This window comes from Cryptomeria japonica, chromosome 9, assembly GCF_030272615.1.
Source record: "Cryptomeria japonica chromosome 9, Sugi_1.0, whole genome shotgun sequence".
Lineage (NCBI taxonomy): Eukaryota > Viridiplantae > Streptophyta > Pinopsida > Cupressales > Cupressaceae > Cryptomeria > Cryptomeria japonica.
In genome coordinates this window covers 641,087,594-641,099,934 of record NC_081413.1, presented here as the reverse complement: position 1 = coordinate 641,099,934, position 12,341 = coordinate 641,087,594, and positions in this window count along the sequence as shown.

Here is a 12,341-nt window from a genome sequence, read left to right as displayed (position 1 = left end):
GGTTTTGATTGAAACAAAGAGAGTAGGGCTTAGGAAAAACAAGGAAGTCAATAATGAGACCTATTCCTATTACATGAGCCAAATTGCACTTGTTTGTGAGAGTCTCCCTATCAAAGAGGTATCAGAGCCCAATAAGACTTGGGAAGGAACTAGTTGACGCCAGAGACTGAGTCAGTGTGTGAAAATATTTTCAGAATGGTGACTAATGCAAAGTTATCCAAAAGGGTAGAAGACCAAGAGGAACATAATAGACTCCTCAGGGAAAAGTTGCAATGATTGGAGAACAAATTAGGTGAAGTAGAAGATGAAACCGAGAAGGTGACTATCAAAGTCAATGAAGAAAAGGGTAAAGAAGTGGTAGAGGAGGATGGCACACCTACACCAGATCCTATTTTGCCAGAAGAACCTTTCCTTAGAGCCATCAAAGGCTTAGGGGGTAAGTACCTCTAAGGAATGCCACTTTTTTGTGGAAAAATGGAACCAGAAGTGGTTATGGAATGGATTGAAGGGTTAGAGAATCACTTTGAGTGTGATGGAGTTAGTCAAGACCAAAAGGTGAAGGTAGCCAAATCTAGATTGAGAGGAGCAACCTTGACTTGGTGGAAGTTCATCTAAGAGGAGAGACAAAAGGAAGGTAATAACCCAATTGCCACTTGGAAAGGAATGCTAGCCAAGGTGAGAGAACCCTATATCCTTGAAGACTATGAAATTCAACTACACAAGAGGAGACAAAATTTGAGACAAAGAGAACTAGATGTGAGTGATGCGGGAGCACCTATGACTTAGGCTTATAGTCCTTTCAATATTTTCACTTGTACTAACCTTAGCCAAGTCAGGTTCCTAATAAGGACTCTAGGAGGGTCCAAGGAGTGTGTGTGATGTTTGATTTGAGTCAAGTGTAGGCCTAGTTGAGCTAGTTTTCTTCCTAGGTTTGCACTTTGTGAATAGCTAGTAGTTTGAGTAGTTCAAGTGGCCTTCTTGATGGTCAAAAGTGGCATAACTTGGTGTAATCATTAGAGAGGTTTATAATGTTCTTAGGAATGCTTAAAAAGTCTTGTGTAATGACTTGTAATAGGTTGTTTAGGCTAGCAAAGCAAAAAGTGGAAAGTTGTAAAAGTTGTCATGATAACTTTTGTCTTAAAGGAGCTTAGCGGTGGAGTTAGGGATGGCACAATGCCCTATAATTCCTCCAAACATGGGGAAGACTTTCTAAACCTCCTCTTGCATGGTTACCAAGGTTGGAAGTTTAATTTTGTAAGATTAACAATCTGAAACTACTCATTTTCGGACTGTTATCACAGTTTTGGTCTTATTTTGCATAAAATGTGAATGATAATGGATTGAATCCATTGATCCAACTATGGATTGAATTTATTTGTTGTGTTTAAGTTTCATTTGTTTCTTTTCAATCTTTTTAGTTAGTGTGTATTGGTTTTTTCTTTGTTTTGTTTCCAATCAGCCAGTTTTGGCTTGTAAATAGCAATTTCTCTTAAAATGGTTGCCCCATAAAATCCCTTCGTGCTACTAGTATGGCCTATTGGGACATGGAAGGAAACCCATTTTATAGTGTATATATGTAGTAAGAAGTTCTGGAAGTGAAGATTGACATGGTTGCCACCTTGTTCTAGGCGAGTCCAAGAGCAACCCGGCTAGAGAAGACAGGGTGAAATTTGAGTGCATAGTGCAGAGGTGAACACAAAACCTTAGCCAAATAATTTGAATAGGTTCATGAGGTCCATACATAGTTTCTATTACAAGGAGAAGCCTTTACAAGACCTTTAGATACCCATTTCACAAACTTGATCAATCACTACTGGTTAAAAGGCCTAGAAACCCTACCAAACCCTCATTTTTGGGTTAGGGCATTGTACGGCAAGCTAGGAAACCAAAACCACCAAAATCTCTTGGGGATAGGTGAATGTTTGAAGAAAAATAAAACTCTTTGCAAGGTCTTTTGGACCGTTTTCCTCAAAACCCTCAAAAATCGGATTTTGGAGGCCTAATAGGGGCTCATTCCTTGTAGCCCTATTTCTAGGCAAATTGGTGAAATCAGTAAGAAAGATAGTGAAAGAAAACCAGAAATGGACACAAATGGAATTAATTCCGAGGGAAAAGCCACCTCCACACCTTTGCAATGACTCACAACAGTATGGGGGTGAAATTGACATGTTGTTGTCAAGATAGAAAAATTGAGCATATGGAAGACACTTTGAAATGGTAGGGTTCCTAGTTAAACACTTATTGCAAACACCTTGAGATTGGCAAGAAGAAAGCCCTAGAAGAGATTGAGAAGGACTTGGAGGTCTTGGAGCATAGCTAGACCTAGAGAGGTTGGTGTAATTGAGCAACACCAACTAGGTGAAGTGTGAGCAAGCTAGGTTAACCTCATCAAATTGGTATCACAGCCTATAAGATTTGGGCTAGGTGAGTAGGTTTCCTCAGTGGAATCTATAGGAGACAACACCATGGTGACCAATGCAGAGTTGGAAAAGAATGTGGATGATCAGGAGGGAGAGAATAGACTCCTGAAAGAAAAGTTGATTGAATTAGAAAGTAATCTTGGTGAGATTGAAACCAAGGCAGATGAAGTATTGGTAAAGGTTGAAGGAGTAGAAAGGAAGGGTAAAGAGGTGTCAGAGATAAACAAAGTACTTGAACTTGATCTTGTCTTAGAACAAGAACCTTTCCTAAAGGAATTGAAAGCCTTAAGTGGTAAATCACTAGAAGGATTTCCATTGTTTACCGGTAAGATGGAAGCAGAAGTGGTTCTAGAATGGATGGAGGGCATGGAGAACCATTTTGAGTGTGAAGGCATAACTGAAGCTCAAAGAGTCAAAGTGGCCAAGTCTAGGATGAGAGGAGCTGCTCTCATATGGTGGAAATTTGTGCAAGATGAGAGAAAGAAAATGGGCTAAACACCCATCTTTTCTTGGAAAGGGATGTTAGTCAAAGTAAATGAAGTCTATCTCCTTGATGACTATGAAGTGCAGATTCATTGGAAGAGACAAAACCTAAGACAAAAAGACCTTGATGTAAGTGGTTATATGGAGGAGTTTCACAAACTTAGCCTTAGATCTCATGCAGTGGAAGAAGAAAGTCTCAAAGTTGCTAGGTACCTAAATGGACTACGATGGAACATCCAAGAGGAACTCAGTCTAATGAGCCCAAAGACAGTTCATCAAAGCTATCAACTTGCCCTTAAGGTGGAAGAAATGAAAAGAAAACATGATTCAAGTAGTAATAGGGGAAGAGGTAGAGGAAAATAAAATAGAGGCCATAGGGGAGGCTTTGGAGAAGTTCAGAGCAAATAACACAAGGTGAGTCTAAACGCACTAAGTAGAAAGAAAGTGGCACTGGTAAAGGAGGATTCAATAGAGGAAGGGGGTCAAACAATGGTTTTAAAGGAAGATCTAGTGGACAAGGTAGAGGCTCCTCGTATTTTACATCAATGAAGTGTTACCATTGCAACCAACTTGGTCATCCAGCATATAGGTGTCCAGAGAAGGGATCATCATCACAGAGTAGTGAAAGGAGAGTGAACTATCTTCAAGAAGAGACTTCAAGCAGCAAGACTTCAAAGGTTGCCTTAGAATCAGAGGTAGGTGACAACTTGATGATAAGAAGAACTTTGATAAAAGAACCTATCAGAGAAGAGCCTAGCCAAAGGAGGTCATTATTTAGGATCAAATGCAAGATAATGGACAAAGTTTTCAAAGTGATCATTGATTCAGGGTCAATAGACAACATTGTGTTAGAAGAGGCAGTGAGTAAGCTTAAATTGCAAAGGATACCTCACAACAACCCATATAGGGTCACTTGGTTGAACAAAGGCCAACATTTCCTAGTCAATGAGCAAGCATGGGTGGATTTTACCATTGGGAGGTATAAGGACAAAGCGTTATGTGATGTCCTACCCATGGATGCATGCCATCTTCTATTAGGAAGACCATGGAAATTTGATCAACAAGATATTCATGATGGAGCCAAGAATGCATACTTATTCAAGAAAGATGGAGTCACATTCAAGATCCAATCCATCCTTGAGGAAGGTGAAAAGAGGGCAGCAGGTCCTAATGTCCTTTTCGTGAGTAAAAAATAGTTCTTGAAGACACTTGAGGAAGGTGAAGGTATAGGGTTTGCATTAGTAATGAAGCCTAAAGTGGAAGACAAGAAAGAGCAGCCAGATTTGCCAGTAGACGTTCAAGACCTATTGAAGAAATTCAACGAAATAGTGAGTGATGGACAACCAGCTACCTTACCTCCTAAAACAACCATAAGCCATAAAATAGACTTTATTCCTGGAGCATCCTTACCTAACAAGGCAGCTTACAAGATGACTCCCCAGCAACATTTTGAGATTCCCAAACAAATCCAAGAGATTTTAGACCAAGGCCTAATTACGAAAAGCATTAGCCCTTGTGTTATACCTACCGTTTTAGCCCCAAAGAAAGGTGGTACTTGGAGATTGTGCACTAACTCTAGAGATATAAATAGGATCACTATTAGATATAGGTTTCTAATTCCTAGAATATAAGACCTAATGGAATTTTTAGGGGAAGGAAAATACTTTACCAAGATTGACCTTAAAAGTGGATACCACCAAATTTGGATCAAGGAGGGTGATGAATGGAAAACAGCATTCAAGACAACAAAAGTTCTTTATGAATGGATTGTAATGTCATTTGGCTTATCCATGCTTTGAGACCTTCATGAGACTCATGAATGAGGTGATGAAGGACTTCATAGGTAGATTTGTGGTGGTATATCTAGATGATATTCTCATTTTCAATAAGGATAGAGCAGATCATATTAATCATTTGCAAAATGTGTTACAAAGATTGTATGAAAAGAAGCTAACCATGAACTTGGACAAGTGTGAATTTGTTAAGTAGGAGTTGGTTTACCTTGGGTTTGTGCTGTCTCAAGGAAACCTCAAGATGGATCCCAGCAAGGTTGAAACCATAGTAAATTGGCCTACTCCTAAGTCAGCAATAGAGGTGAGAAGCTTCCATGGACTAGCTCAGTATTACAGGAAGTTCATTAGGCAATTCAGTGCTATATGTGCACTAATGTTGGACACCATTAGAGGTGGAATGAAGGCAAATTTTTATTGGAATGAAGAAGCACATAGAGGTTTTGAAACCTTGAACGAGAAGATAGCTACTCAATCGGTGTTAGTGTTGCCTAGTTTTGAGAAACTCATCACAGTGGAATGTGATGCAAGCAATGTTGCAGTAGGTGTTGTCCTAAGCCAAGAAGAAAGACCAGTATCTTTCCATAGTGAGAAGCTAAGTGATGCAAAGAGGAAATACTCCTCATATGACTTGGAATTATATGCTTTAGTGTAGGCTTTGAGGAAGTGGAGACACTATCTCCTTCCTAAGGAATTTGTAGTCTATACGAACAACCAACATTTGAGCTTTCTAAACTCACAAGACAAGTTCAGTCACAAACACATGAAGTGGGTGGATTATATGCAATCCTACACATTCACAATCAAGCATGAAAAAGGTCAATTAAATCGGGTTGATGATGCATTGAGTAGAAGACTTTGACAGTCCAAGAAATTCAGTTAAGAAGCATAGGTGTTGATAGTTTTAGAGACCTATACCTGGATGATGAAGACTTCTCAAATGCCTACAAGGTGTGTAAAGAGTATCAAAATCATTTTCATAGTGAGCATTCATATTTTACCTTGTAAGATGGGTTATTGTTTAGAGGAGGACAATTTTGTCTGCCTAGAGGGTCAATGAGAGAAAATCTCATACAAGAGAAGCATAATGGTAGTCTTAGTGGTCATTTTGGAGTCAACAAGACTCAAGAGTTGGTTCAGAGGTATTACTATTGGCCTAGGATGAATCAAGATGTGAAAAAGTATGTGGAGACTTGTATTGTTTGTCAAAAGGCCAAGGGCACTTCTTCAAATGTCGGTTTATATCAACCTCTTCCCATACCAAATAGACCTTGGAAGTGCATTAGGATGGACTTTGTAGTAGGTTTACCAAGGACAAAGAAGGGGTTTGACAACATTTATGTCATTGTGGACAAATTTAGTAAGATGGCCCACTTTGTACCTTGCAAGACTACTCATGATGCATGCCAAATAGCTCATTTTTTCTTCAAGGAAGTGATAAGGATACATGGTTTACCCATGAGAATTGTTTCAGATAGAGACTCAAAGTTCATGAGTCATTTTTGGAAAACAATTTGGCAAAAGCTTGGCACCAACCTATCTTTTGGATCAGCCTACCATCTACAAACAGATGGGCAGACCGAAGTGGTAAATAGGAGCTTAGGGAACTTATTGAGGTGCCTTACCAAAGATTATGGGTAGACATTGGATCAAGTGTTATCACAAGTTGAATATGCTTACAATGACACAATAAATAGAACCACCGAAAAGAGTCCTTTTGAGGTGGTCTATGGTCTTCACCCAAGGGGTATATTGGAGCTATGAGACTTAGGTAATGCAGCAACAAGAAGTGGATATGCAGAAGACTTTGCCCAATCAATGAAGGAGGTACATGAATCAGTCAAGCAAGCATTGATGGAGAGCACAAGTAAGATCAAGCAAAAAGTTGATGAGAGAAGGAAGAACCTACAATTCCAAGTAGGAGATCTTGTCATGGTGCATCTAAGAAAAGCAAGGCTACAACAAGGAGTACCTAATAAGTTGCAAATGAGAAGTTTGGGTCCATGTGTGATTCTAGCCAAGTATGGAGAAAATGCATACAAGGTGGACCTACCTAGTGACATAGGATTGTCACCGGTTTTCAACATAGCAGACTTAGTTGCTTACAAAGGACCAATTCAAGGTTCAAATTGTAGTCACTCAAAGGTATCAGATGATGTAAATAACCTTCAACTACCAACAAGACCAAATCCAAAGGCAGAAAAGGTATTGAGTTCAAGGATCGCTAAGAAGACAAGACACCAAATCTATTGGGAGCACCTAATAAAGTGGCGGGGTATGGATGTTATTGAAGCTACATGGGTGCTTGAGATAGAGTTTAAGAAGCTAGGCATTGATCAAAATCTGATCCCCAAGGAGGTGACTTAGTTTTCTTTTATTTGGGAGAATGGTGCAGGAGCACCTAGGACTTAGGCTCATAGTCCTTTCACAATTTTGGCTTGTACTAACCTTATCCAAGTCAGGTTCCTAATAAGAACTCTAGGAGGGTCTAAGGAGTGTGTGGGATGTTTGATTTGAGTCAAGTGTAGGCCTAATTGAGTTGGTTTTCTTCCTAGGTTTGCACTTTGTGAATAGGTAGTAGTTTGAGTAGTTCAAGTGGCCTTCTTGATGGTAAAAAGTGGCATAAATTGGTGTAAGAATTAGAGAGTTTTAGAATGGTCTTATGAATGCTTAAAAATTCTTGTGTAATGACTTGTAATAGGTTGTTTAGGCTGGCAAAGCAAAAAGTGGAAAGTTGTAAAAGTTGTCATGACAACTTTTGTCCTAAAGGAGCTTAGCGGTGGAGTTAGGGATGGCACAATGCCATAGAATTCCTCCACATGTGGGGAAGACTATTTAAACCTCCTCTTGCACTGTTACCAATGTTGGAATTTTGATTTTGTAAGATTAACAATCTGAAACTACTCATTTTTGGACAGTTATCACAGTTTTGGTCTTATTTTGCATAAAATGTGAATGATAATGGATTGAATCCATTGATCCAGTTATGGATTGAAGTTATTTGTTTTGTTTCAATGTCATTTGTTTCATTTCAATCTTTTTAGTTAGTGTGTATTGGTGTTTTCTTTGTTTTGTTTCTAATCAACTAGTTTTGGCTTGTAAATAGCAATTTCTTATAAATGGTTGCCCCATAAAATCCCTCTGTGCTACCATCACAGCCTATTGGGACATGGAAGGAAACCCATTGTAAAGTGTATATATACAAGAAGAAGTTATGCAAGTGAATATTGACATGGTTACCACCTTGTTCTAGGCGAGTCCAGGAGTAACTCAGCTAGAGAAGACAGGGTGAAATTTGAGTGCATAGTGCAGAGGTGAACACAAAACCTTAGCCAAATCATTTAGACAGGTTCATGAGGTCCATACAGAGTTTCCATTACAAGGATAATCCTTTACAAGACAATTAGATACCCATTTCACAAACTTGATCAGTCACTACCGATTAAAAGGCCTAGAAACCCTACCAAACCCTCATTTTTGGGTTAGGGAATTGTACAGCAAGTTGGGAAACCAAAACCACCAAAATCTCTTGGGTATAGGTGAATGTTTGAATAAAAATAAAACTCTTTGCAAGGTCTTTTGGACCATTTTCCTCAAAACCCTCAAAAACCGGATTTTGGAGGCCTAATAGGGGCTCATTCCTTGTAGCCCTATTTCTAGGCAAATTGGTGAAATCGGCAAGAAAGATAGTGAAATTAAACCACAAATGGACCCAACTGGAATTAATTCCAAGGGAAAAGACACCTCCACACCTTTTCAATGACTCACAATAGTATGGGGGTGAAATTGACAAGTTGTTGTCAAGATACCAAAATTGAGCATATGGAAGACACTTTGAAGTGGTAGGGTTTGTAGTTAAACACTTGTTGCAAACACCTTGAGATTGGAAAGAAGAAAGCCCTAGAAGAGGTTGAGAAGGACTTGGAGGTCTTGGAGAATAGCTAGACCTAGAGAGGTTTGTGGAATTGAGCAACACCAACTAGGTGAAGTGTGAGAAATCTAGGTTAACCCCATCAATGAGTAGCTACACTGAAGAACTTCAGAAGTTGTGTTTGAGATCCAAGGTGGTAGAAGATGAAAGTATCAAGGTTGATAGGTACTTGAATGGTTTGTGGTGGAATATACAAGAAGATTTAATCTTGTTGTGTCCTAGTACTATCCACAAGTGATATCAATTGGCACTCAAGGTGGAAGAGAAGAGTAAACAGAAACAAGAGCAAAGTACTAGAGGCAAAGGTAGGGGAAGAGATGACAGAGGTCATGGAAGTAGCTATGGTGGAAGAGATGTAGACCAAATATCCCAAGGGGAATCCAAGTTGGTAGGGAAAATTGGGGATTCCAATAGCAAGAGAAGCTATAGAGGAAAGGGATCTAGCAACTCTAGTAAAGGAAGGTCTAGTGGATCAGGAAGAGGGTCCTATTTCTCCATAATGAAGTGCTACACCTGTCATCAACTCGGACACTTGGCCTATAGATGCCTTGAGAAGTATTCTTCATCCCAAGGAGGTGAAAGGAGAGTGAGTTATATCCAAGAGGATGCAGCAAATGTTGAGACACCAGAAGTGAGATAAGATTCCAAAGTTGGAGAGAACCTCATGATAAGAAGAGTTTTGATCAAAGAACCAGTAAAGGGGGAACATAGTTAAAGAATATCTTTGTTTAGGATAAAATGAAAGATCATGGGTATAGTGTGTAGAGTGGTGGTGGATTCAGCATCCACTAATAACATAGTGTCACAAGAAGCAGTAAGCAAACTCAAACTACAAAGAATCCCACATAGTGATCCTTATAGGGTACTTGGCTCAACAAGGGGTAACATGTTTTGGTGAACGAGAAAACTTGGGTGGAGTTCACCATAGAAGGATACAAATGAATATATTGTGTGATATCTTGCCAATGGATGCATGCCACCTACTCCTAGGTAGGCATTGGAAATTTGACAGAAAATCAATACACCATGGAGAAAAGAATTCCTACACCTTTTAAAAAGATGGAGTTGCCTATAAAATTCAGTCCATAGGAGATGAAGAAGAGAGTAGATCTAGAGGTTCAAATTTGATACTAGTTGGTGAGAAGGAGTTCATAAACACTCTCAAAGAAGGAGAAGGAGTGGGGTTTGCACTTGTTGTGAAACCAAAAGAGGAAAAGAAGGACAAGAAAGTTTGTATTCCTGATGAAGTGCAGCAAATACTCAGTCGGTTTAAGGAGATCATAAGTGATGGAACACCTGCTACTTTGCCTCCTTAATGAGCCATAAGCCATCAGATTGAATTTATAATCGGAGCCTCGTTGCCTAATAAAGCAACCTACAAAATGACACCGGAGTAGAATAAAGAAGGGGCTAAGAAAATCCAAGAAATTTTGGATAATGGTCTTATAAGAAAGAGCATCAACCCATGTGTAGTTCCCACCATTTTGGCACCTAAGAAGGGAGGTGCTTGGAGACTTTGTACTGAATCAAGAGCCATCAACCAGATTAGAATCAAATATAGATTTCTTATTCCAAGAATTGAAGATTTGATGGATTGTTTAGGGGGTGCTAAATATTTCACCAAGATAGACCTCAAGAGTGGCTACCACCAAATCATAATCAAGGAGAGAGATGAGTGGAAGACAGCATTCAAAACCACATAATGTCTTTATGAATGGCTTGTTATGGCATTCAGACTAACAAATGCCCCTAGAACATTCATGAGACTCATGAATGAAGTGCTCAAGGATTACATTAGTATATTTCTTGTTGTTTATCTAGATGACATCTTGATTTTTAGTAAAATTAAAGAAGAACATCTTAGGCATATAGATATTGTATTGAAGCAATTATGTGATGAGAAACTAACTATCAATTTGGAGAAATGTGAGTTCATGAAACAGGAGTTGATATATCTTGGGTTTGTAATCTCAAGTGGTTATTTGAAGATGGATACTTCAAAGGTGGAAGCAATAATCAGTTGGCCTACACCTAAAATAGCAAGTGAAGTGAGGATTTTTCATGGTTTGGCTCAGTTTTACAAGAATTTCATCAGAGGGTTAAGTGACATATGTGCACCTATGCTTGATACAATCAAACGAGGTGTAAAGACTAAGTTTAAATAGACAAAAGAGGCACATAAAGGATTTGAACTCTTGAAGACAAAGGTGGCTACTCAACCTGTCCTTGTTCTCCCAAGCTTTGACAAACTCTTCACCATTGAATGTGATGCAAGCAACATAGCAATCCGAGCGGTTCTAAGCCAAGACAATAGACTGGTTGCATTTTTTAGTGAAAAACTCAATGAAGCCAAGAAAAGGTATTCTTAATATGATTTGGAATTATATGCACTTGTTAAATCACTTAGGAAATGGAGGCATTACTTATTACCTAAAGAATTTGTTGTTTATACTGATAATCAAGCTCTTAGTTTCCTCAACTCCCAAGAAAAGTTGAATCATAAGCATATCAAATGGGTAGAGTACTTGAAATATTATACTTTTACCATTACAAATAAGAAAGGTAAATTTAATAAGGTTGTTGATGCATTAATTATAAGGTTACTAATAGTTCAAGAAGTTCATCTCAAGAGCATTGGGGTTGATAGTTTCAAAGGGCTATACCAAGATGATGAAGATTTTGCTGACATCTGCAAGGTTTGCCAAGAGTTTAGGAATTATTTTCATTGTGAATATGCATATTTTACTTTACAAGATGGTCTTTTGTTTAAAGGAGGACAGCTTTATGTGTCAAGAGGGTCCATGAAAGAGAACTTGATGCAAGAGAAGCACAATGGTTGCTTAAGTGGTCATTTTGGGTTGAATAAAACCTTGGAACTTGTTCAAAGGTTCCTTTTATTGGCAAAATATGCAAAGGCATATTAGAAAGTATGTTGAACAATGTGTTGTTTTTCAAAAAGAAAAAGGAACCTCTTCTAATGTTGGACTCTATCAGCCATTACCTATCCCAAACTGGCCATGGGAGTGTGTAAGCATGGATTTTATTGTTGGTTTACCCAAGACCAAAACTGGATTTGATAGCATCTATGTTGTAGTAGATAGATTCAATAAAATGGCCCATTTTATTCCATGTAAGGTGACTCAAGATCCTAGCCATATTGCTCATTTGTTTTTCAAATAATTCATTAGGATTCATGGTTTGCCAATCAGCATAGTGTCAGATAGAGATACCAAGTTCATTGGTCATTTTTGGAAAACTTTGTGGCAGAGATTGGGTACTAACTTGTCTTTTAGCTCAGCATACCATCCCCAAATGGATGGCCAAACAAAGGTGGTAAATAGGAAACTTGGGAACCTTCTCATATGTTTGAAAAGGAGTATGGAAAAGCTTGTGATCAGATTATCCATCAAGCTTAATTTTCTTATAATGACAGTGTGAATAGATCAACCGGCAAGAGTCCTTTTAAGGTAGTTTATGGGATTCATCTAAGAGGTGTGTTGGAGCTTAGAGACCTTGGAATTATGGAGTAGAGGAGTTGACATGTTTTTGACATTGCTCAATCTATGAAGGAGATTCATGAGCAAGTTAGGCAGACTTTAAAAGAAAACTCTCAAAGAATCAAGGCCAAAGTGGGTGAAAAGAGGAAGAATGTGCAATTTGTTGTTGGTTACTTGGTAATGGTCCACTTGAATAAGGAAAGGATTCAAAAAGGTATCC